At 41.5% G+C, this 27132-nt stretch overlaps 1 protein-coding gene across 1 annotated transcript in view; it reads right to left on the bottom strand.

Moving 5' to 3' along the window:
- The window catches only part of LOC124722313, a gene marked incomplete at its 5' end in the record, with an annotated part of 130359 nt that overhangs the window by 86646 nt on the left and 16581 nt on the right, over positions 1-27132 (bottom strand). The gene's annotated exons all lie outside the window — the stretch shown is intronic.

Here is a 27132-nt window from a genome sequence, read left to right as displayed (position 1 = left end):
TTTGCATGCAATTGCTAATGACACAAAAACCGGATGACATTATAATCGTTGATTTGAACAATAAAGCTTCTAGAACATATCTACAAGTTCATGTTTTAATATGTAGAACTGAATACTCGCCAAACTATGTCAGCAGATGGCAGTCAGTATATGGGTTAGTCCTTATTTCAGTGCTTCTACAGGATGTCTTTTGACTCATAAAGGCACTAGTATAAAGATCTCTTTAGTGCTAAAAATCTGAATAGCTTTTTTACTGTTGTAACAAGTCAAAATATGAAATAAGACATTTGCGTGATATTGTGAAAAAGTGTCTTCTCTTTGTCAGTAAATAACCCGAGGCCTGAGATCATCTCCTAGCAAAACGACGAGTACTATGGCCACACAAAAAAATTGGTATTTCCTTCAAAAATGTACCACATCAGCAATTTGTGATGCTAGAATAGAACATAATTTTAGATACAAAACTGCAAGAGTAGTTTTGGAAAGAGGATCATTTCAAACAGGTAGTCATTGTAACGGCAATACGGACCACAGATGGGAAATACAATACATAGCGACTTTGACAAAGGGCAGATTGTTATGGTCCGGCGCCTGGAAACGAGCTGTTCAACTCATCGGCTGATACCGTCGTGAGAATCTGTGGAAAGAGATTGAAGGACAGCGAAATCACGAGAAGGAGACTAGGTGTTGTACAGGATGTCCATGCCTAATCACACAACGTGGAGGTCGAAGGCTTGGCTGCCACGTAAAGCGGATCCACTGCGATCTGTAGTGGATATGACGACAAGAGAACAATGTTGGTGCAAATGCATATGTTTCGGAGCTCACTGTTCAGCGCACATTGTGGGACATAGGGCTCCGACAACATCCTCAATTATGACTTCATTGGACTCGGAGTCATCGCGACTGAACCGTGGATCAATGGAAACGATTCCAACTGCGATTCACTGATAATGTTGTCACAGGGTACCATGTTTTTTTGTTTTGTTTTGTGAAGTGTACAGTTTTATATTTTCAAACATTTAAAGTGAGTTGCCAATATTTGCATCCTTTTGAAATCTTATTAACATCTGACGGTATATCTGTGGAGCTTTTCTCAGACAGTACTTCAATGTAGATAATCACATCGTCTGAGGTAGCTATAAATATTGTCCGCAAGGTCAGTAATACACAAAATAAACAGCAAGGGTCCCAACACGCTTTTCTGAGACGCACGTGACGTTACTTTTACATCTGTCAATGACCCTACACACAAGGTAACACCCTGTGTTTTCCACACCAACAAATCCTCAATCCAGTCACAAATTTCACTTGATACCCCATATAAACACACCCATATAAGCACACTTTCTATTATAAGCGTATGCGTGGTACTGAGTCGAATATCCTTTAAAAGTCAAGCAATACATCTATGTGGCTGCTTTGATCCAGGACTTTAAGGATGTCATGTGAGAAAACAGCGTGCTGGGTTTGACATGATCGATGTTTTCGGAATCCGTTCAGGTTGGTTTAGAGGAGATCATTCTGTTCGAGATACCACATTACATTTGAGCTCAGAACATGTCCTAAGAAATATACAGCAAATGAATGTCAAGGTCACTGGACGGTAGTTTCGTGGATCACTTCTGGTGCCCTTCATGAAGACAGGTATGATCTTTCTTATAACCACTGGGCATAGTTTATTGTTTGAGGAATTTTCTCTATATTATGTTTAAAAGGGGTGATCACTCAGCCACATAGTCGGTACAGAATGTGACTGGGGTTCCATCAGGCTTTGGGGCTTTGTGCAATTTTAACTACTTCAGCTGTTCAAAAATGGTTCAAATGGCTCTGAGAACTATGGGAACATCTCAGGTCATCAGTCCCCTAGAACTTAGAGCTACTTAAACCTAACTAACCTAAGGACATCACACACATCCATGCCCGAGGCAGGATTCGAACCTGCGACCATAGCAGTCGCGCGGTTCCAGACTGAAGCGCCTTGAACCGCTCGGCCACCAACGGCCGGCTTTAAATGTGTGTGAAATCTTATGGGACTTAACCCGACGGAACCCATTTGGGACACTATCGGCAGCTAGCTCCACCTCTACAGCTACCAGCCGGTAATTTACGGGAATTGTTTCATTTTTCATAGACGTCTAGTGCCACCTATCTCCGGAAACCTACCAAGGAATTTTTCGAAACCATGCCACGCAGAATCGCTGCTATACTGCGTATCATTCTTGAGTTAACACCATATTAAGTAGATAATCACAATGTTTTGTCTCACTGGTGTATGCGTCCGGAACGGATAAATGGTACGTGTATCTTACAGCCCTTATCACATATAGGAAGACGTAGAGAGCAAAGCACATTACTGTTACATTATATTACAATTCGTAAACGACAACAATGACTCGTTTGTTGCTCATAATGTAGAAGTGTTGTATGCTGCTCAGCAGATACAGATTTTCCCTCTTGACTGGCTGTTGGACTAAAAATCTGTCGACTAAATACGTGCTCCATGCGCTCACTCGGCGACGGCCTAGAAGTGTCCTGCATAAATCGGTACTAATGAACTGAGGACTCTAATCGAAATTCTAAAGTATGTGGCAGGTAAAACTCAGAAGCATTTCGAACTTTATCTCTGGTTTCAGGGAGAACACAAATGTATTAAAAACTGTATTGAAAATTAATACGCACTGAAGTAACAAAAATCATGGGATAGCGAATTCCACATATACAGATGGTGGTAGTATAGCGTACACAAGGTATAAAAGGCCACTGCAATGGAGGAGCTATCATTAGTAGTCAAATGATTCGTGTGAAATGGTGTATGCTGTGATTATGGCCACACGACTGAAATTAACAGACTCAGAAACGGATGGAGCTAGATACATGGGATATTACATTTCGGGAATGGTTAGGGAATTCAGTATTCAGAGATCCACAGTGGCAAGAAGACGCTGAGAATACGAGATTGCAGGCAACCCAGTGGCCGACGGCCTTCACTTAAAAAGAGTAGCGGCGTTTGCACAAGTTGTCGGTGCTAACAGACAAGCAAAACTGCGTCAAATATTGCCAGAAATCATTTAGAATTTTCTGCACAGCCTCTCCTGGAGTTGTGACCATATCAGTTGGTCGCTAGACGCCTGGAAAATCGAGGCCTGCTCTGATGACTCCCGATTTCAGTTGGTAAGAGCTGATGGTAGGATTCTAGTGTGACGCAGACCCTACGCAGTCCTGCACCCAAGTTATCAACAAGGCACTGTGCAAGCTGATGGTGGTCCCATAATGGTGTGGGCTGTGTTTACATGGAATGGACTGGGTCCTCTGATCCAACTGAACCGGTCATTGATTGCAAATGTTTATGTTCGGCTATTTGGGGACTGTTGGCAGCCATTCGCGGACTAGTGTTCCCAAACACGTCACCGAGCCACAATTGTTTGCGATTGGTTTGAAGAACATTCTGCACAGTTCGAGCGAATGGTTGGACCACCCAGACCGTCCGATACGAATCCCAGCGAATAGTTATGGAACCTAATCGAGAGGTCAGTTCGTGCACAAAATCCTGCAGCGGCAACACTTTAGCAACTATGAACAGCTATAGATGCAGCATGGCTCAGTATTTCTGCAGGGGACTGAGAGGTATCCCATGGCTTTTGTCATCTCGGTGTGCTATCCAGTGGAGAAAACCCGCAACAGGATTTTTATTGACTTCGTCCACTAATGATAGACGGCTGGAAGGCAGGGGATACTTACAGCAAACACACAGCTGGATGCTCACAAGTGAAAGGCGTACGTGAATGTGGAAAAAGAGGTGAAGCAAACGTTAACTAGAAATCGGGTAGCTGAGAGGGAGGTGGCGTGAACTGGAGCCGTAAATTAAGGTTGGGGGCTAGAGCATGATTAACACTTTTCAAAAACCTAAAGGTGCTGGAGGAACATACGTAGGTTTCTCATTACGTATATAACAGCACTGAGACGTCTGAATTTTACAGCATACAATATGAACGAAGGACTATGTATGTAGCAGTGGTTACACAATTTATATATTTGCAGGCACAGTAATTGTCATCCTTAAGATATTTAAAAATGTAAAATTACCAATTTTAGAGTATAATGCAAGGCAATTAATATTGTACCAACAATGGTTTCAGAAACGCTACAGAAATGTATATATATGCGTTCGAAATAAGAGAAAACAAGATCATATATTCTGTAGGAGAGTGGATTCGAACATGTCGACATGTCGAGAGAAAACAGAAAGACCTCGACAAATGTAAGGAACTGGCTGTGGTGTCTTCCGCTCGTTTAACTGTCAGCCGTGTGTATCTCAGCACTTATTCATTGCTGTACTTGACACCAGTTTTCTGCCTGATTGCTCTTACGTAGCTCATGGAGCTCTTTGTCGAAATAACTGCCTTAAGAATTTTGTATTACGCCTCTACGGGGAGCAGATTGGCAGATTGTACCGGCGCCTTGACCCACGATGGAAGAAGAAAGCACGATTGATGTCCTCTGTCGCCTTTTCGTCACGATGCCGGGATGAAGGTGCTACATCGAAGTTCTTGAAATATGAGCAGCTATTTACCACCGCCCAACCACATCGTATCTATGACAGAATGAAAAGAGCTTTTGTTCGTGAGCGAATTCGTACAACGCGGAGATACTTGGCAAGAACGGATGAGGAACTTTTGGACATTTTCTATCAGTTAAGTAGCAGAATGCATTAAGACGAAGCCGGCCGCGGTGGCCGTGCGGTTCTGGCGCTGCAGTCCGGAACCGCGGGACTGCTACGGTCGCAGGTTCGAATCCTGCCTCGGGCATGGGTGTGTGTGATGTCCTTAGGTTAGTTAGGTTTAAGTAGTCCTAAGTTCTAGGGGACTTATGACCTACGATGTTGAGTCCCATAGTGCTCAGAGCCATTTGAACCATTAAGACGACTGGGACAAGATCGACAGCATCACTCAACAGGAGCATGCAGAACGAACTCGAACGCTGCACTGAGCGACAGAAGAAAAAGTTTGCAAGATTCCGGAAGCAGGTTGACAAGGCGATTCCTAACATGTTACGCACAGTGGTCAACCCCACTGAACGACAATTGACCAAAGAGGATGTGTCTGTCCTTCAAAAACGAGGGAATTTCGTTATCATCTCGAAATCTATACCTATGGAGGACATCATTGCTAATACCGAAGCGGCCATTCGGGTCCTTCCTTATGAAAGAACAGAGGAAATACGCACTGGAACAGCCAGGACATTGCGGTGAAGAAAACCACCAGCTTGCAGCCTGAAGAAAGAAGAGGTACAAGCTATTAAGAGTCTTAAAGCCGACAAGCGTAAATTGGTACTGCCTGCCGATAAGAGAAATGTGACCGTCATAATGAAGACCGAATATTATGAGCAGAAGATCCGCACCTATCAGATCCGACGACGTACCGAAAACTAAGCACGGGTCCGACACAGCTTATCACACGGAATACGATTCAGTTAATCAAGGCGCCTTCTTTACTGGCGGGCATACAGAGGAAAATGCGCAACACAGAAGTCCTACCACCTCGGCAAAGATCCACAAGACCGATTGTTAGCGCTCCTGGCCCACCGCAGTATAAACTGGAAAAACACTTGGCCTCTGTGCTCCAGACGCACGTGGGAAGACTGACACGTACGTAGAGGACTCAGGACATTTGACTGAGAAGTTAAAGAAACTAAAATTTGCACCAAACGACATCATGTTCAGCTTCGATGTTGTTTCTTTGTTTAAAAAAATGCCACACAGTGACTCACTGGAGCACATCGGTTTCATTTTCCCGCAAGACATCACCAAGATCTTTCATGTATGTCTCACCACGAGCTATTTCACGTGGAACAGCAACTTCTACGAACAGCTAGAAGGCGTCTCCATGGGTAGTCCTCTTAGTCCTGTGGTGGCCAACTTTTTCACAGAACATTTCTATGTACAGGCATTGGACTTGGCACCTTGTAAACCTAAGGTGTGGTAGGATACGTCAATGATACCATCGCTGAGTGGAGCCACGGTGAGGAGCAGCTCGGTGACTTCCTAAGACACATGAACAGCCTCCATGCCCACATAAAATTTACCAAGGATGTAGAAAAGGACAAACAACTACCATTTCTAGATGTCACAAACGATAGTGAAAACCTGGGACGCAGTTTGTATCCAAAAGCGACACACACGGACCGATACCTGCACAAACTGTCAAATCGCCACTAGTGCCAGAAAAGAGGCATACGCTCTTAATGCGAGCAAGACGAATATGTGAGCCTCAGCACCTCAGACGCGAAATGAGAGACCTGGGAAGTGTTCTGACGAGCATTGGGTAGTCCACAAGTTATATTAGAGGTATAACAAAGTCAAACACTCGGCGGAGTGACACATCGGAAAAAGAAATGTTGGATACGGCCATTCTGCCATACATTCCCACAGTGACGGACGAATCGGCCGTATATTACGCAAACACGGCGTGAAGACTATTTACAAACAGAGAAATAAGATCAAAGAGAAAAGGGAACCACTTGCAATGTCGGGAATATACCATATACCAAACACAAGCGGAAAAGTTTATATTGGAATGACTGGATGACCAATCAACACCAGAATCACAGAACATAAGCGACATTGCAGGTTAGGGCAGGTGGAGAAATCGGCCGTGGTAGAGTACGAGCTGTGCGAGGCCGATCAGATAGTAAAATTCGCCGACACGAAAGTTCTGGCTGTAGAGAAGAGCTATCACACCCGCTTGTTCAGAGAAGCTCTAGAAATACATAAATAGGAGCATATCTTGAACAAGAAAGAAGAAGGCCTCGAGGTAAACGGATCATGGATTCCCGTGTTGCAGCGAACGACTGTTGCAGGTAACTATATAAGAATCGTACCGGAAACGACCGCGGAGAAGCCCTTGGACGTTGGCGCGCCAGGTACATATAGAATGCGGCCGCGAGCTCGGCTAGTCCATCACCAGCAATGGAGGCTAAAGCTCTGACAATGCCAGCCACTTGTGCTGGCGAAACGTCAGAAAAATCATCACACAAACGTTGACCGAAGAACGCGAGACAGAAGCCAGCAGGCAGTTTCTCAGTTGCCACTTTGTTTAGCAGCTCAGGCCAGTTTTACGGCATCCTTACAGGCATCAGCGTTCCAGACTATTTGTACTCTTTTGTTCACTTGTTTTAGTGATTATTTAGTTATTGTCTTCAACAACAATGGCCACCGAACTCATCAAGTGTGTCTATGAATTAATTGTTAATTTGCGTCAACATCATTCTGATGTGCAATTATACATTATTTATGACTATAATCGAATATTAGACCTCTTTTCAGCGTTGCTCTATCATGGTTCAAAAAATGGTTCAAATGGCTCTGAGCACTATGGGACATAACATCTGTGGTCATCAGTCCCCTAGGACTTAGAACTACTTAAACCTAACCAACCTAAGGACATCACACACATCCATGCCCGAGGCAGGATTCGAACCTGCGACCGTAGCAGCCGCGCGGTTCCGGACTGCGCGCCTAGAACCGCTAGACCACCCCGGCCGGCCGCTCTATCATGTTCTTCTGTTCATCGTACAAGCTTGTTCTCCTATACACCACAGGAAAAAAGTACAGTACTACCAGAAAACGACCCTATATACCTTCTTCGTTTTTCTGAGTTAAGAATCTGAAAACTTCCTCTAAGATGACTGAGAATAATTCTGGTGACACGGAATCTTCTTGTCTGATTTTCTGCTTTCAGTTCTGAATTTATACTATCGTCTAGACATATGATGGAAGATGAAACAATGTGTATATCTTTCAGAATTCCGAAATGTCAATAGTTTAATCTGTGACTGTATTTCTGCTTAAACACTTGATGTATACAAACATCTGAAAAGTTTTGGAATGCTGATGCTAATTTCTCTCTGCTGTTTGTTACTGGGCCATTTGCAATTTGAGCTCATGGAATGTCAAGTCTACCCAACATAAGTTTCTGTTTTGTCTTCTTCATATTGCAGTGGTTTGCAATAGTTTTCCTTATCATATTTTCATTTTCTCTTCTCACAGCCTCACGAAGTTATTTCCAAGTTGATTTATTTAATTCAAGGTAGTCTGCCATGTTCCTGTTATAGTTTGCTTGAATCTTTCGACTTCTGTTTAATAGTTGTATAGTTACAACAAAGATTTCTCTTTATTTTTCTGTTTTCGCAGATACGTCTTTTGGTCATACCAAAAATGCTTTTGCTAAGTAATTTTCCCTGTCGCGCATATCGATATGATCTTCATTTTCTAAAATGCTGAACTTTTAGTTTCATTTATCTGGTATACATCTATATTCTCAAATAAATTCACATAATCAGTATTTATGGTTTCCTGCGTGATGAATCTTTCTTTCTAACTTCGTATGAATTTTTACTCTGCGTCCCAAGGGTCTATGACCACCTGAAATTTTTCAGGCATTTCTTGTACAATTTATTATCGTGTGAGACAATACAGTCAGTTTCATTTTTAGTATCATTTGGTCTTCCTGGAAGAATGTGTGGAGGGTAAACATATTGCTCTCCTGGAAAAATTCTCCTAACATATACCTCGCTTATTTTTGATGTCATATGCAAAGTTTATTACTGAAGAACAGTTCTTTAATTTTTTCCTACATTTACATTAAAATCCCTTATTATCTCCGCTATTAATGAGAATATCTGTGACATGAAAGTTTCTGTCGCTCTTCTTCGATGCCTTCTACCCCATCATCCGAATTTAGGAACGTTACTGAGTAGCTTTGAAAGATTTCCATGTAGTATCTTTTGAGTTTTTTAAAAATAATTTTTACTTTTCCGTCTAAAATTTATTCTGTATGTGTACTATTATTTTTAATTTTCTTATTTACAGTGCTCGATATGCTAAAATTTTCTTTCTTCCCTGTTCCCCTGTACAAAATTTATGTCCTGATTTCAACTGTATTTCGTCTTTGTTTCCGCCACACTAGTAAAACCCTGCATTAACTACTTTGTTCTTATTTAATTCTTTTTCAAACTCAATTAACCTATCTTCCGATCTTGGAGTTGTGCAGTTTATGCTCCCAAATGAAAAGCGGTAGAAGCTGTAGGAGTTTAAGGGATCCTGTTATTACCTGTTTACCCAAGCTTCAAACGGCAAGGAGAGCGATCAGAAGCAAATGGGTGTGCCCCATCGCCTCAAGTCATTGCCTGAGTTCCTTAGTCCACTACTGCCAATATGTATATTACATACCAATAAACGTAGTTTCGTACTGCATATAAGATGGTACAGCTATCTACAAAAAATGTACCACTACCGTATGTTGTGATAGAGTACGTCATGTCACATTTTGTGCTATGTCTGTGCCTAACTGCCAACACATAGTAGGGCGTAGTTACACAGGGACAGTTTCTCTTCTTTTGAATCTAGATATCACTCCCAGACATATGTTACCTATGTTTGTGAACTCACTGAAAGCTCTTGCCAGCAAATACGACAATGAAGCTACAGAAATAATTGTTTAAATAGAAACCAAATTTAATATAACACAGTTTTAAATCGGACTAAAAAGTACAAAATAGTTCCTCTTAGCTCTATACAGATTCCGAATTAAATGGAAATATTTCTGAAAATTTGTGACTGTGAGTTTTTAATAGCTATGGAAATACTTGTAAGATTTATAGGGAAGAACTTGAGGAGTCTGCAACAGATGACAGTCAGGAGGTGAACTGTTGACCCGGTAATTATGTACTGCATGTGCCCTACGTTATTAGTTATAAATCTTACAAATATTTTCATAGCTATTAAAAATTTACAACCCTAGCTTTCAAAACTATCTGTATGGGATTAAAAATGTGTACGGGGCCAGGAGAAATTATTTTATACTTTTTAGTCCAATTTAAAACGTATTATGTTCAAAATTTATTTTTGTTCAAATAATTACTTTCTGATTTTTAGTCTTGAGTGTGTGAATTTTTTCAATCACTTTCGAATATCTTGATGAGATTAGAACAAAGACGTGGTAAATTTCAGGTTTATTTCAGTTTCTCTTCACCTGAGACAACCTATATATTGCTTCGCCCTACATATACCTTGCGAAAAGACCATGAGGGCATAAATTAGAGAGATTTGTGTTCAGACGGAGGCTTACCAGCAACCATTCGCAATTGGAACAGGAAAAAGAGGAAATGGCAGTGATACACGAAGTTACCTCCGCCACTCTCCAGACAAGAAAACGAGTTAATTATACATCGCCATCCAGTCCTCAGTTATGTCGAAAGTTTCACGTCTGTAGCTCACCAGGAACCGACAGTAGTAAATAAAGTACCCTCCACGATAAACCACACAAGAAGACGAGTTAATATTGAATTGTCATCCAGATCTGAGCTATGTTGAAAGTTTCAAGTCTCTAGCTCATCGGGAAGTTACTTTAACATCAACTGCAAAATTTGTACCAAACAGACCGACACAGAGACAAGAGAGGGAGATAATAGAAACATTGTAAAATGAGTCACGTATATACCAAATTTGGTTGAAGTTGTTCCAGGCATCCCTGCGCTACGCTTTTGTATCACTCCGTTTCAGCCCTACCTTCAGCCGTAGGGGTGCTAGAGTGGTCGTATTTTTCTCCAGGTTGCAAGTGATACGTGTGTCCAGTTTGATAAAAATTCTTTCAGGTGTTACAGAGATGCACCTGTAAATCGAGTAAGTTGTCGCAGACACTTTCAGCAGCAAGTAATTTACGCACAACGTGTCTGCAGGGGCTACGACGCAATCTGCTGTGCGCAGCCATCGTGCAGGATATGGACAGGCGATGCTCCGTGTTTATGCCTCTTCGTCATCCCGTTTTACCGCCCACCCCTCCTCTCTTGTAGGTAGATGGTACTTACCCCCCTACTAGTGCAATGTTATTCAATTCTGAGCTTTGTTTAAAATATCAAGTCTCTAGCTCATCGGGACGTTAGTTGAAAATCAATTGCAAAATTTGTACTGAACAGACAGGCAAGAGATCGTTCTTATGAAAACGTGTTAAAAATTGACGCTTTCGAAATGGAATAATTGCTAAGTGCCATGACAACGATCCACAGCACTTTCTTCGAATCCATAACGGGCTTCACAGTCACATGTGGGCACATCAGCTGTGTCTTACATGAAACAGGACTGCTCTTAGATGGGGATAGAGTAATCTGTTCCTGAGATTGTCTGGAAGATGCCTTAATACACCTGCCGAATCTCTGTATGTGAATACTTGGATTATACCCGGCTGACTTTACAACGTTTTCACGTTTGCGCTACAGATGGGAATCAGCAAAAGGTGTGGAGCATCACTGAGTCAGACGTAGAGTAGAACTGCCGGTTTAAAAACCTGCCAGTGGATAAATGTAAAGAAAATATCTTGCTGGAAATTCGTTAACGTACGAAAAGTGCATTTATTATTGTCAGTCAGAGATCGATGAAGAATAGTCCATGTCAAACTCATTGGAGGTATGCACGCTATTTAGCGGGACATAGTCTGAAACCCACACATTTAGAAAGACACATTTAGAAAGAAAGTTCCACAAAAGAGCAGTTTTCTCCTATGCAGAGGCTTAATCTGCTTAGTATATATTCCTGAGCCGTATACTGTAAAGTAGTGGACGACAAACGCAAATTACACGCCACCACAACCCCAGAGGAAATTAATAACTCTGTAGATACTGCTCGTCAATAAAACTGCAGTGCTAGAATCTACAGAAAATAACCAAATTTTATCTGTTGTGCGTTTGCAGTATAGTAGGGAGATCACACGATCAAATTTTTAGGTGATTTGAGAATATACAGGGTGCGAAATTTAGTACGCAGAGCTGTCATCTCTGTCAGCAGTAGGGGCACTAACACGACTTGGTATCGAGTCCAATAGAGCTTGGGTGCCATATACGGGCGAGTCATTCCATGGTACTTCTACTGTATTTTACGCGAGGTTTTACCAATCGTACGGGATGGCGAGTGGTGGCGTGCCAATGTCTCGGTAACCAACGAACAAATGTATTCACTGGGTGAGAGATTCGGAGAACGTTCGCGCCAGGGCAACAGTCGAACACCTTCTGCTTCGAGGTTGGTCATAAAAGAACGGGCCACATATGGTCTTGCGTTATCTCGTTGAAAAGTAACGCCACGGAGACCTCGAAACTGAGCACAACCATCGGACTTAACGGCCAGAAATCTAAAGTCCGTTGTCCAGAGTAATGGCTATGCAAATCAGACATGATCGTATTGTGTAATCGGCAGCATTCCAAACCATCACGCCAGATGCTGGTCATATACGACGATGATGAATACAATCTTAAAATGTTCGTTCTGCTTGGAACCACTACACACAGATACAACAACCGAACCTAAACTCAGTCGGAAAAACGACATGGTGCCACTGCTACGTCCAGCGTTGTTGTTAAGCGAACCACTAGCAGTGCGCTTCTCCTTGCTGCTACTACAAGGGAAGATGGAACAATGACTGCCGTGATTGCTCCAGACGTCGTAGCACTGCCCATGTGGATACCTATCTTCTTGCAGAAAAGTTCGATTTTCGATTCAAAGCACCTGAAGTGCGATCCTGCACGACTGAGCGAACAATATCGCTGTCTTCTCGGGTGCTAGTTGCGTGGTGCCGATGAGTTCATGTATGACGTTTGGTAAGACTGTCCTCAATCCATCGATTGCAAATTCAAATGACAGCCGTGGTATACCAAGCGACGCGGGCAGCAATACCGGGAAACGATGCACTGTGGTCTCGATAGGCCACGATTCTGCTGCCGTCAATTTCACATTGGTGCTGGCTGTTAGACGTTTCTCCTGCTTAAACATGGCATAAAACAATATTGTCACAAACGAACAACATTCAAATTCGATTTGTGAACGAGAAATCCTCTGCGTAATCTTTCCTTAAATACAGATTTTAGATGGCGTTACTCCGACCTACTTTGTGCGGTGGTACTGAAATGCTGATAATTTGCATATCCAAGCAAGTAGTACACTTCATGACAATTTAAGGTATGTTGCATACCGCCTTCATGGTGCTACAGTTTTAATGGCCAGCAGTTAGTAATTACAAAAATTATTCGGCGGATACAGGAATAACCAGATATGATGACCTTTATAGGTGTTGTGAATTATACGAGTGACAGTGGTACTAGTAAAATGAATAATGAGTGCAGTAAGAACAGTTAAACATCAAGCACGCCACGAATGAAACTGAAACAGCCATCGCTCATCGGCAGAAGACCAATGACATACAACGTGGTTAAAAATACACAGAATAAACAGACCCTGTATGAACTTGCTGTACATAGTCTAATGTAATTTGTATATTTTTGAAATCCGAACGTATTCTATGATAAGTGAATCTCTTGCATTGCTTGTCAATTTATGTCTAGATAAATACGTACATAAATGCTAAGTGTTGGTTAGTTAGTCGGTATCTAACGACATCGATCTTGAAGGACGTCGAGCTTTAACTTTCTTTCCTCCATAACCTCTTGAGTACCAGTGGTTTCTGTCTGAAATCACGATTTTATTGACCTTTTTTTCTGATGTACCAGTGTCTTTCGCATGATACCACAGTTGCTATAGCAAGACAGAGACTTCTAGTGGTACACTTGGGTACTTCAACGAATGCACTACATTGTAACAATCACGTGTAGCGTTCAAGACAACAGTTGGCGCGGAGATCGTGCTACGTGATTGTAGGAGGTTGTGACATGCTGCTTTTCTATTGTGGCCGTATTGAGGCAATAACTGACAGCCAAAGGAAGTATATGTTATTGTAATGTAAATTTAAGTTTGTACTACCACTTTCATGAGTATTACCGAAATGAAGCCATTGGGGCAATATGTAGTTTTGACACATAATTTACTAAATTTTACTTCAATTTCTGTTTGTTATTTTGTACTATAATTTGCTTTAGGCGTTATGAGTTCATGGAAGTTTCAAGATGTGGGATTTTGCCTAGGAAAAATGCGAATTTGCTTTAAATACATAACATGAAATGATGGACGGTTGAGAACTATATGTCCCAGTGGTTCCAAAGTGAAACCACCTTCTTGAAAGAATTGATTGTTTACTTTTTGCCAATTTCTTCTGGCATTCGTCTCTTACTATGATAACAGAGTTTGATAATGTGAAACATTTTAAGATTGTATATTTTTTATTTTTCTGGGACTCAAAGGGTTGGTATGTTATAGCACCGAACTTTTAATGTCAACTGAGTAACGACCGGACCTGTAGACGCTACCAAGGTGTAGAATTTTAAGGAAAGACTACGGGACGTGCAGGACGTTAAATTACATATATTCCTAAGCTGACATCGGCCAGTGGATGGAAGCCGTATTACATTTATTTATTTTTCAAGTTTCTTATCTCCTTTCACGATTCTTTCTCAGGTCAACACATACCGAAAAACAATCAGCTCCGGTCCCAGAATATTTCCGTCTAGTGAAACTTATGGGAGAGCACAGAGTGGAACATACACTCCTGGAAATGGAAAAAAGAACACATTGACACCGGTGTGTCAGACCCACCATACTTGCTCCGGACACTGCGAGAGGGCTGTACAAGCAATGATCACACGCACGGCACAGCGGACACACCAGGAACCGCGGTGTTGGCCGTCGAATGGCGCTAGCTGCGCAGCATTTGTGCACCGCCGCCGTCAGTGTCAGCCAGTTTGCCGTGGCATACGGAGCTCCATCGCAGTCTTTAACACTGGTAGCATGCCGCGACAGCGTGGACGTGAACCGTATGTGCAGTTGACGGACTTTGAGCGAGGGCGTATAGTTGGCATGCGGGAGGCCGGGTGGACGTACCGCTGATTTGCTCAACACGTGGGGCGTGAGGTCTCCACAGTACATCGATGTTGTCGCCAGTGGTCGGCGGAAGGTGCACGTGCCCCTCGACCTGGGACCGGACCGCAGCGACGCACGGATGCACGCCAAGACCGTAGGATCCTACGCAGTGCCGTAGGGGACCGCACCGCCACTTCCCAGCAAATTAGGGACACTGTTGCTCCTGGGGTATCGGCGAGGACCATTCGCAATCGTCTCCACGAAGCTGGGCTACGGTCCCGCACACCGTTAGGCCGTCTTCCGCTCATGCCCCAACATCGTGCAGCCCGCCTCCAGTGGTGTCGCGACAGGCGTGAATGGAGGGACGAATGGAGACGTGTCGTCTTCAGCGATGAGAGTTGCTTCTGCCTTGGTGCCAATGATGGTCGTATGCGTGTTTGGCGCCGTGCAGGTGAGCGCCACAATCAGGACTGCATACGACCGAGGCACACAGGGCCAACACCCGGCATCATGGTGTGGGGAGCGATCTCCTACACTGGCCGTACACCACTGGTGATCGTCGAGGGGACACTGAATAGTGCACGGTACATCCAAACCATCATCGAACCCATCGTTCTACCATTCCTAGACCGGCAAGGGAACTTGCTGTTCCAACAGGACAATGCACGTCCGCATGTATCTGGTGCCACCCAACGTGCTCTAGAAGGTGTAAGTCAACTACCCTGGCCAGCAAGATCTCCGGATCTGTCCCCCATTGAGCATGTTTGGGACTGGATGAAGCGTCGTCTCACGCGGTCTGCACGTCCAGCACGAACGCTGGTCCAACTGAGGCGCCAGGTGGAAATGGCATGGCAAGCCGTTCCACAGGACTACATCCAGCATCTCTACGATCGTCTCCATGGGAGAATAGCAGCCTGCATTGCTGCGAAAGGTGGATATACACTGTACTAGTGCCGACATTGTGCATGCTCTGTTGCCTGTGTCTATGTGCCTGTGGTTCTGTCAGTGTGATCATGTGATGTATCTGACCCCAGGAATGTATCAATAAAGTTTCCCCTTTCTGGGACAATGAATTCACGGTGTTCTTATTTCAATTTCCAGGAGTGTATATTGGTGCTGATACCTTAACCCTTTCCGTGAGCGGTCAGCTGAATTTCTTCGTAAAGCACCAGATTGTTTAATAAATTATAAACAGAAGAAATCTTAGCCTTATGGTAAAGCTAACGTAACAGATGTCTTGTATAATTTTCTCCCTGGCAATTACATAACTTCTAAGTGTTCGGCTGCTTCTGAAACTCTTCTTGATATTTAAAATGTATACTCATCTGGTCATATTTCCTATTCTCATCTCTGTTGTTGGTAACGAATGTAGGTTAAGAGCTGGTCGACTGAATCTACCGACACCGAAAGTCGGTGTGTAACATTGCATGTTCGCAAATAGAGGTAAAACAAAACATAACAATATTTATTTTGCATCTTTAGTATTTTTTGGGATGTTAATTGTGGTGACACTCAGATCTATAGCGTGGCTCGAGGTCTTGGTTGAGTCAGAAGTTAACAATTTGGTTGTGAGCTGAAGAAGCCAGCGAGTGTGATGTTACGAGACTGACAGTAATACTCTAGTTATTATGGCGCCTACATAACGAATATTGGACTTCTATAAATGTTTTATGTCCGCTGTTTTGGTGACGCCATCGATCAAAGCAGACGTGTGATACTTTCGTGGTAAATATTTTCTTAAAAACTTAAAATTGTAGGCTGAAGTCAGCAGTTTATGAGCTGTAGGTAGAAAGTCAGTGAGTGAGAAAGGAAAGCAACACGATTAATGTTTATTACAGCGCAATTTTTAACTAATGTATTTTGTATCTGTTTCATGTGGAAGAAACAAAGATGCGTTTTACGTCTTCTTTACCAGTACTAGTACTTATCAGCCACGTTTTACGATGACCACCGTACTAATAACATCAGTTTTCATCCTCTACTAAAATTGTTCGTACTAAATAAGATAAATCTCTCATCAACTGGATGTGTGATTTGAACATTAGGGCGTTTAACTAGACACGATTCTGTTGGAGTTTGCGTGCCTCTGCTTTCCACAAATTTGAGGACCGACTCGTGTCACCATGTCATTTACCGAGTAAGGGAAGAGAAGGTTACAATGATGACTTATTTTTCACACAAACAAAGTACTGCAGAAGTGAAAGACAAAGTAAGTGCCTGAAAAGAAACTCTATGATGGAGATGGAATCGACTCTCGAACACAACTTTTTCAAGTTTTCATTACTCAGAAAACTTCACTATTGGCAAGTTGGACACAAATGGTTCAAATGGCTCGAAGCACTATGGGACTAAACATCTGAGGTCATCAGTCCCCTAGACTTAGAACTACTTAAACCTAACTAACCGAAGGACATCACACACATTCATGCCCGAGGCAGGATTCGAACCTGCGACCGTAGCAGCAGCGCGTTTCCAGACTGAAGCGCCTAGAACCGCTCGGCCACAGATGCCGGCAGTTGGACACAGATGTCTTGCATTTCCTAAGATACGTGCCAGAGGTCGTTTGTTTTCAATTACGCCTTCAATGCTAAACTCATTTTACAGATATAGCTACGTCTATCATTTTTCTATTGTAGTGGAAGTTATTTGTTCTGTAGGCAGGTAATCACATTTGCCATTTACTTAGCAAATGATCGGAGATAACAGATAAGAATGAAGGTGAATTTTATATTGCTCCTCGGGTGTTCTCAATTCTTCTTACGTCTCTAGAGTGCATGATACACTAGTCGGTTTATAATTTTGAAATCCGAGAAAAGACATAAATTTTACAGAAATGATTTCATCGTACTGGATGTTGGACAAGCAATACCGTTACACGAAGACAAATTAATTGCTACTGACTTTCGGTATTCCGTTTTTCGTCGGTACGCAGCTTTCTTGCCGGTTCACTCGGCCTGAGTCTTGAATCGCTAAAGGCTAGTGTTCTCTGTGAAACAACCTGGCGGCAGGAAGCGCTACCACCGAAAGAGGCGAGTCGCTGGCGTAACTGCCTCAATTATTTGTGCCGCTCCCTGACTGTCCGGCTGTCACGAGATAATTTGATAATTGGGTACACTGGCGGAACAGATATTTCACTTTCTTTTTGTTGTTTGACTCACAGCTCCTGCACTGTATACAGGTCTTCGAACTGCTGTTTCAGCTTGTCACGTCCTCTGCCGAACGTGGGTGGTTATGTCAGTCGGTTTAATTTCTTGGTGTGGCCATTTCAGACTATGGTGCAGAGGACAAGTGTAGATACTCAACTTTGTGGACTTTCTATTCCTGGAGACATAATGCAGCAATCTAATTTTCATCCCATGGTGTATTTTCGAACAGTAATTTACGGAGAACACACCATTCTCAATGTTGATGAGTCTTCTCGAATAAAGAACTTATAAAATTTCAGTCACATTATTTTGTACCAATCATATTTATAGTACCTTACGTTTTGCGCTACTGGAACCTTGTGGAGAATTTCTCGTTTCTAGTTCCACTAGGCTCCACTGAAATTTCACTAAGCTAATCTTGGTAATTCATGCAACATAATTCCAGGAAATACTACTGAAGATCTATTGGATAGTTGTAGCATCAGCAGAAATTGTAAAATTATTCCGCAATATGGGAACTGTGCCATACGCGCACGGCTCAATTAACTATTGCATGTTATAGCACTGAGTCAAATATGAAGGAGATGCTTTGTCAAGTTGCCACTGAAGTGTTGTAGCAGGACATTTGCCAGATCTACCTCAAGACAAATAACGCACCAGTGAAACGCTTAATATGAATACAAGTGAGGTTTAGTGATTCATTCACTTCCTTTGAAGGTTTCATCGAGCGAAGATCAGCAATGGTAAGACACTTAATTAAGATTCTGGGGAATGGCAGTTTAAATTCTTATCTAGCAATTTAGATTCAGTTTATCAGTATTTTTCATTAATTAATTAAGGCAAATACCAGACTGGTTTATTTGAGAATGATACGGCTGACTCCCCTTCCTATCTTCCCCAGTTCGCTTCCAATGACTTCGTAGTCTATGAGACGTTAAACCTCAATCTTCTTTCCCTTGGCATAGTTTTGAGATTTTTGCAAGTATGCTAATTCAATTCATACAAATTTTGGGACTAAGGCTACAACTATATCCTTTCTGAACTCTGAAGGGCTTCAGACATGACTATGATACTTCGACGGAATAAGAATGTGATAGGCCAGCTTCGTCAACCGCTCCTTTACCTTTGTCTTCTGCTGTGCCACTTGGCTGCTAAGATAGGGAATGCCAGCTTCGTTCATAATAAATAGTGTGGTAGTCAACTATTTGCCAGTATATAGCTCACATTTGGAGGTCACGCACATTATAAATATGTGTCTATGTTAGTACCTAGCCTGTCCTATTGCTGTGAATAGGACTAAACTGAAGACGAGAGAAAACACACGTTCCTTTTGTATTTTGTCTACGTCTGTTTCATGTTAAGGTACTCTCGAAACCCAAAAGATTATCACCTCCTTTCCTCCTTTTTAGAGCGAAAGAAAAGGAAAGGGGGTGGGGGGTTAATCAAGCGTGCAGCGAGGAAGGGCACAATTAAGATTTTCCTTCATCGCTGCAACGTTATTTTCTCTGCGTGTCAAAGCCCTAGGGCAGGACTTAATGCTCGCTTTCACCAATAGTAGAGTCACTTCGCAGTACAGACCTTCTCTTGAACTTATTACGTACTCGCTATCTCATAGATCAAATTTAATTGATGCTAGTATCTAGGGCTAGCAAACCGAATGAAACTTCCTGCTGCGATAAGAACGACTACAGTAAACTGTTCCAGCACGCGCGTAGGGAAGAGGCGACATGATTTAGAATTTTACTCCAGCGTGAAAATAATAGCTATCCTACCGCGTCTTCCAGCCCTCCACAACTTTTCCACAAGCTCCAAACTAGAACAATAAGTTAAAATTACACTTGTATGATTCAGAAATGCATTGTTATCTGAACTGTAGTTAACGAGTATGTTGTGTACCAAAATGGAGGTCCGTTACGAGGACGCTTACAACACTATAATACATAAGAAGACCATACCGTATCCAAGGTAAAGAAAGCAGACGCAGATTGCAAGCAAACTCAACACAGGATGGGCTGTAAATTCAGTTCTTTTATGTATTTATCTCGAGAAAGATGAAAACTTGCAACTAGATACATTTTGTAATGTGCGTAGAGTTCACAGTTTTTGTAGCAGGGAAGCCATAACTCTGATTTCCAGTTAGTAAATTGAGAGTGTGTCGAACAAACAGCTAAGGAGTCAGTTTTGAATAACTCAGATATAAATGAGTGCTACTCTAGAAAATATAACCCCTGACCTGAATGGCAATGTTCTAGATTTTAACTCCGCCAAATTCGCACAATCAGTCGTTTGTCTACAGAAACATGGCAATGCGCAGTAGTTATAGCTGATTTGGAGAAGGATAAAGGAAGGAAGATTATGTTTTAACGTACCAATGTCCAAGGGGTCACAAAAGACACAACACAAGCTCGGATAAGGGCAGGCAGGGAGGGAAATCAGCAGCGTTCTTCTCAAAGGAACCGTCCTGAAATTTCCTTTAAGTGTTTAAGAAAACTACTGAAAGACAAAATGTGGATGGCCGGACTGGCTTTTGAACTCCACTCATCCCAAACTCAGGTCCGGTGTCTTAACCGCTACCTCACATTGCTCCCTCATTCATGTTTGAAACATCATTAACATGCTGCATTTTAGTTTCAAGTGTCAAAGGAGCCCTACACAGTAACGCATCATGGATGTTGTTTGCTGCGAAAGACTAAGTACCTATTCTCTAAGTTTCTCCTCTTTTTATTAATCAAGCTATATGTAGAGATATTGTGCCCGTAGAGTTCTGGGAGATTTCTGCAATTCGACTCTTAGAAACTTGATCGACCATTACGTACATCATTACGGTATTAGTAGCTACATCAACAGAGTGTGATTACTTGAAGTAAGTCGTAGATGTAAAAACGGCAAGTAATCTTCATCGTTAAAGTATTTGAATGCTGCTGATATTTCCGATACCTCAGATGTCTAAGAAGGAAGCCAGTAAACAGATACATAAACTTGCGATGGAATACGTAAGTTAACAAACGGAGTCGGATCTACCTAACTGTAGATGAACACATCGCTCACAGTCGCAAATTTTAATCGCATGGCTTGATATTGGAACAATGGGATATAAAGGATGACATACCACTTTGCATCCATTGTGAGTTAAACGAAGTCAGCGGCAGGAGATGCCAGATGTGTAGCGTAGCGCAGCATCACAAACCGCGACGTTTAGCGTCGCTTGACATCTGGGTCATTAGAAGTGAGATATTTGTATTGGAATCTAGCAAGCATTATAACAGAAACCAACCCTCCATCTGAGAAGAAAAACAGCGTAACATTAACCAATGAGACATAAAACCTCGAAGATAAGTTAGCACCAATCATGAAGTAACTGGCATTTTTATATTATTCAATTTTATACTTACGAATGTAAATTCTCCTACTTATAAGTGCTAAATAATTGTAGAATAATAATGACAAGTTCAGAAAAAAAATTCCCCTCAAGTTGAGTGAAACGCAATAACACACCCGCTAACTAGTCTCGTACATCAACTTGTGTATGCCTCTGTAGTAGCACTGTGGTATGTAAAGGCGCCGAGTGACTTGAATCTGATGTAGCATTAGAGATAACAAAAGTAATCCGGCATTGTTGCCGGGGTAAAATCGAGGGGTACATTCAGTCTCTTACTTGGAAAGGTTTTTTCTTCACTCACTTGAACAGCTTTCCTTCATGAAGTTTGACCTGTGTGTTAGTCTAACCGTTAAGGGTTGGTTATTGTGATGTATTCCTGTTGTATAGGATTCAGTTCGATATGCTGATGATAGTGAGGGGAGAAGGAAGGAAGATCAGGGTTTGACATACTATTTACGTCGACTTCATTAGATACGCAGTGCAGACTCGGACTGGAGTATGAAATCGGCCTCAATTGGCCCTAAACGACCCGAAGAAACAATGGGAAACGTAAATGTGAATGACCAGACGGGTATTTTAACCGCGTTCTTCCTGGATTTTGACGGTGAAGGGGGATGGTGAAACCCAGTAATAACACATAAAGTACGCAGTCACAGAACTTAACTTGCAATAACATTTAACAGTGCACACACCATCACTCTATGTCTCTAAAACACTGCAGAGTGATATACTGAAATTGCCGAGACCACGACACATGAAACAATATTGTAACAATTAACAACTGCAAGTTTTAGGGAAAGCTTTCAAGAGTTAGACTGGGATGAGGTGTACAGGGAAACTGATTCTAATTTAAAATTTAACCTATTTCATGATACCTTTGTGAGTATATTTAAAAATAGTTTCCCTAAGAAACCAGTGAAATATAATTGTAAGAAACCATCTGTGTAAACATAACAGTAAATTATTTTACTACGCCTATTTTCATTCACTGTTTTCATATGGCATCACATTTTGGGGTAATTCATCATTAAGAGGAGAAGTATTAATTGCAGAAAAGCGTGTAATCAGAATCTCAAGATCACCTGGCAGGCATTTATTTAAGGAACTTAGGATATTCACAGTACCTTTGCAATACATATATCCACTTATGAAATTTTTTATTACTATCCCAATTCCAACTCAGAAATAATAGTGAAGTGCATAGCTAGAACACTAGAAGAAAGGAAGAGCTTCACTATTCTGGGTTAAATCTGACTTTGGTGCAGAAATGGGTGAATTATGCTGCCCAAAAATCTTAGGCAATTTACCAAATATTATTAAAAGTCTGACAGATAGACAGCGAACATTTAAAAATAAATTAAAAGAATTTCTGAATGATAACTCATTCTACTCAATAGATGAATTTTTATATATTAAGTAGTAAATGTAAAAAAAAAATTAATTATATTGTGTAAAGAAAAAGTTAAACACGTTCCACATCATTAAGAAATGTCGAATTCATGATCTATGGGGTTGGGTTGGGGTTGGGTTGTTTGGGGGAGGATGGGGAAGGAAGTCGGCCGTGCCCTTTCACAGAAACCGTCGTCCTCCCGAATGCCAGTCCAGTGTGCTAACCACTGCGCCACCTCGCTCGGTCATGATCTATGAAACACTTATTAATGTGATGTAAACGTGTTGATAAGGAAGTGAATGCTGTGTAATGAGACGTCTTTAGAGGAAGGAACGAGGCTATCAAACGTGATCAGAGCAAATATTGGAATGAATGCAGTTATACTCGATTTACTGCAGTGTATAAGAAAATAAATCGATCCTAATCGTCTATAGATTGAATTTGCAGATTATAAAGATTTTGACAGAAGTATTTCTGATGGAAGATGAAGTGGAAAAATAAGAAACAATTAAACAATCGATAACCCAGGTGAAAAGTTTAAGATGAATGAGAATGCCATATTAGATACCAGCGATGTAATGGGAAGGTTGACAGAAGCCTTTTACACATAATTTCTAGTGTAGAAAGACATGGTGGAAATACCGGCACCGGCATTAGGTACAAACGACGAACTGAACAAGCTTATTAAGAGGTAAATCTGTGGAATGTATATTGGCTGTGGCAACAAGCATATCTGAAGAGTTAAGTAAAAAAGTTTTTTTTTTAGCGTACGGCAGAACACATCGCCTTATTAAACAGATATAAAAGTATGGTAATAATGAAAAATATAAAACACAGAGTGGATATATTTAACATATACGGTACAATAGTTTATAATGATAAACTTACCATCTCAATCCTGTCATCAATATTCGGGATTGGTATCAGAAAGTCTCTAGCGTTATTTGGACACAATGTTGAAGTACAGTACTCCACTATGAGTTGGATAATTTGGAGTGTGTCGCCGCATCTGTAAAATGGTCGAGCACCTATTTCTTCACTTGAAAAGAAAATCCCTGCATACTTCATGTTTCGTGCCGATACTGTTTGCTATTTTCCACGTAGGTCAGGGCAATCTTTTTCTATTCCTGGCGTACAGTCCGAACCATATTTGCTCCATTTACAACGTAAATCAAACCATTCGTCAAGAAATTCTGCAACCTGTTTTATTGGTGTTTGGATTTTAATCTGTCAGACACATTATCTGGGATATAATCACGAATGGGAAGGTCGGGGTTGTTCAGTATCTTCTTACACTTACGCAACATAACTTCCAGCCTTCTGAGTTCTGGTGGAGAGATACGGCTTAACGTTGGGAGCCAGTAAGTTCGCAGAGTTTTTAGACAGCCTTTGATTGTACGCACTGTTGTACTGGGTTGCTTGGCCAGCTTGTTGATATGGATGCTGTTTAGCAACACAAGTGCGCGGTATTCTGACGTTTTGCGGAGTAACTACGATGTTTTCTTTGATAAGCTGGAGGAGTTAAGGAATTTGAACGTCAGCTGGATACTGAGTCTCTACTACCTTCTTTATTTGAGCCTCATTTTGAACCTATAGCAAAGAGAGAGTCTGTGAAGGCAAAAATGGGAGAAGTGATAAATAGGCGAGACATAAAACACTGTAAGAGTGCATAAAACAAACCTTGCCTTGTACTAGATAATAAAAGATCAGGAAAGTCGTCCAGTTATCGTTGCCAGGACCCTGAATACCGTCGTTATTTTTCCTACTACATGTGTTCTTTAGCGCCGACTATTTCAAATCTTTCTTCACTTTGACATACGATGTTACTTTTCAGATCACCACGGTAGCATGAACTCCGAAAACACTACGTAACCACTGTTACTTTGAGCTTCCCACATAATGACATACTGTAATTTCCCATCATTTTTGTGTGACTATGAGGTTGTTTTGTGTCCATTGGTTTCGAATAAATAACTCTCCTTTATTGACCTTCTTATTTCAGGTAGTATTACACTTAATTACACGTCCCAAAATTTTTTGTTACGATATGTAGTAGCCGGAACATGACGCTAGTCGTTATATTGGTATATAATAACAGTGGAGGCCCTAGTACTCTTTGGCAATCCCGTTATTGTGCCCTTCAAGGGTTCTCTCCGGGTGATGTGTGGTACTGCGAGGCTCCTGCTCGAAGAGGAAATAATCGGTAAATTATTTGATACTAACGATTGTGAAGTTTGACGAAACGTTTTCTTTCTCTTTTGGTGTACTTCCATCGTCTCGTCTGCTTTTAGCCTTCATCGGAACGCTGGCCAAGTTTTGATAGGTTTAGGGCAGGAATCAGTCAGGTTCTTAGATGAATCATCTCCATATTCTCCTTTAATGACAAAAAAAATTTCAATCTATTTGCAATTCTACAGGTAGCGCAGTGGTTAAGGCACTCAGCCCATATTCGAAAGGATCGAGGATCGAATCCTCACCCAATCAGTTGTATTCTGGATTTGCATGGTTGTTCTAACTGGTCGGAAGTGATAACTAAGAAGGTTCATTCCAGACTGAAACGTAGTAAAACCTAAGTGTTCTGCATATAATGACGTTCACATCGACGGCAGTACGTCGAACTATAACATTAAGTTTTAGATCATCTCAAATGCTTCGATTCTCTTCTGTTCCGCTTTTCCTATAGTCCATCTTTCACAGTGCTGTGCTTCAAACGTACATTCTTAGAAACTGCTTCCTCAAATTAAAGTCTATATTTGATACTAGAAGATTTCTCTTGGCGTGGAATGTTCTTTTTGCCAGTGCTAGTCTGCTTTTTATGTCTTCCTTGCTCCGTCCGTCTTGGATTATTTTGGTGTTTATGTAGCAGAATTCCTTAATTTCATCGACTTCGTGATCACCAATTTGGATGTTAAGTTTCTTCCTATTCTCATTTCTGCTACTTCTCATTAGTATCGTCTTTCTTCGGTTTACTCTCAGTCCATATTCTGTACTCTTTGGATTGTTCATTCCATTCCAGTGATTGTGTAATTCTTTTTCACTTTCACTGAGGATAGCAATGCCATCAGCGAATCGCATCGTTGATACCCTTTCACCTTGAATTTTAATTCCACACTCTTGAACCTTTCTTTTATTTACGTCGTTGCTTCTTCGATCTATAGATAGAATAGTAGGGGCGAAAGACTACGTCCCTGTCTTACACCCTTTTTAATCAGAGCACTTTGTTCTTGGTCTTCCACTCTTATTGATGCCTCTTGGTGGTTGTAGACATTGTATGTCACCTGTGTTTCGCTATAGCTTACCCTAATTTTTCACATTAATTTTAACATCTTGCACGATTTTATATTGTGAGACGCTTTTTCCATGTCGACAAATCGCATGAACGTGTGTCTATTTTTCTTCAGTCTCCCTTCCATTGTCTATGGCAACGTCAGAACTGCCTCTCCGATGCCTTTAACTTTCCTAAAGCCAAACTGATCGTCATCTAACAGGTCCTCAGTTTTCCTTTCCATTCTTCTGTATATTATTCTCATCACTGACTTGGATGCATGGGTTGTTAAGATGATGATTCTTGGACTTGTCGGTTCTTGCAATCTTTGGAACTGTGTGGACGACGTTTTCCGAAGATCTGATGGTATATCGCCAGTCTCCTACATTCTACGCACCAACGTGAATAGTCGCTTGGTTGCCACTTCCCCCAATGATTTTAGAAATTCCAAAGGAATGTTATCTACCCCTTCTACCTTATTTGATCTTAAGTCTTCCAAAGCTCTCTTAGAGACCTTGAATGTACTCTTTCTGCCTATCTGCTTTCTCCCCTGCGTTTAGTAGTGGAATCCCCATTGCACTCTTAATGATATCTCCTAGCTTTTAATTTCATAGAAAGTTGTTTTAACTTTCTGTACACTGAGTCAGCCATTCCGACAATCATTTCTTTTTCGATTTCTTCACATTTTTCATGCAGCCATTTCGTTTTAGCTTTCCTGCATTTCCACTTTATCATTCCTAAGTGCCTTATATTTCTGTATTCCTGTATTTCCCGCAATGTTTTTGCACTTCCTTCTTTCGTTGATCAACTGAAATATTTCTTCTGCTACCCATGATCTCTTCGCAGTTACCTTCCTTGTACCTTTTTTTTTTTCTTTCCGACTTCTGTGATTGCCCATTTTACTGATGTCCATTTCTCTTCAACTGAATAGTGTACTCAGCTGTTCATTATCGCAGTATCTATAGCCTCAAAGAACTTCAAGCGCATCTCCTCATTCCTTCGTATTTCCATATCTCACTTCTTTGCTCACTGAGTCTTCCTGAATAGTCTCTTAAACTTCACCCTACTCTTCATAATTACTAAATTGTGATCTTAGTCTATATCTGCTCCTGGGTACGGCTCACAACCCAATATCTGATTTCGGAATCTCCGCGTAGC

The sequence above is a fragment of the Schistocerca piceifrons genome, chromosome X, assembly GCF_021461385.2.
Source record: "Schistocerca piceifrons isolate TAMUIC-IGC-003096 chromosome X, iqSchPice1.1, whole genome shotgun sequence".
Lineage (NCBI taxonomy): Eukaryota > Metazoa > Arthropoda > Insecta > Orthoptera > Acrididae > Schistocerca > Schistocerca piceifrons.
This window is presented reverse-complemented; position numbering and strand designations above follow the sequence as displayed.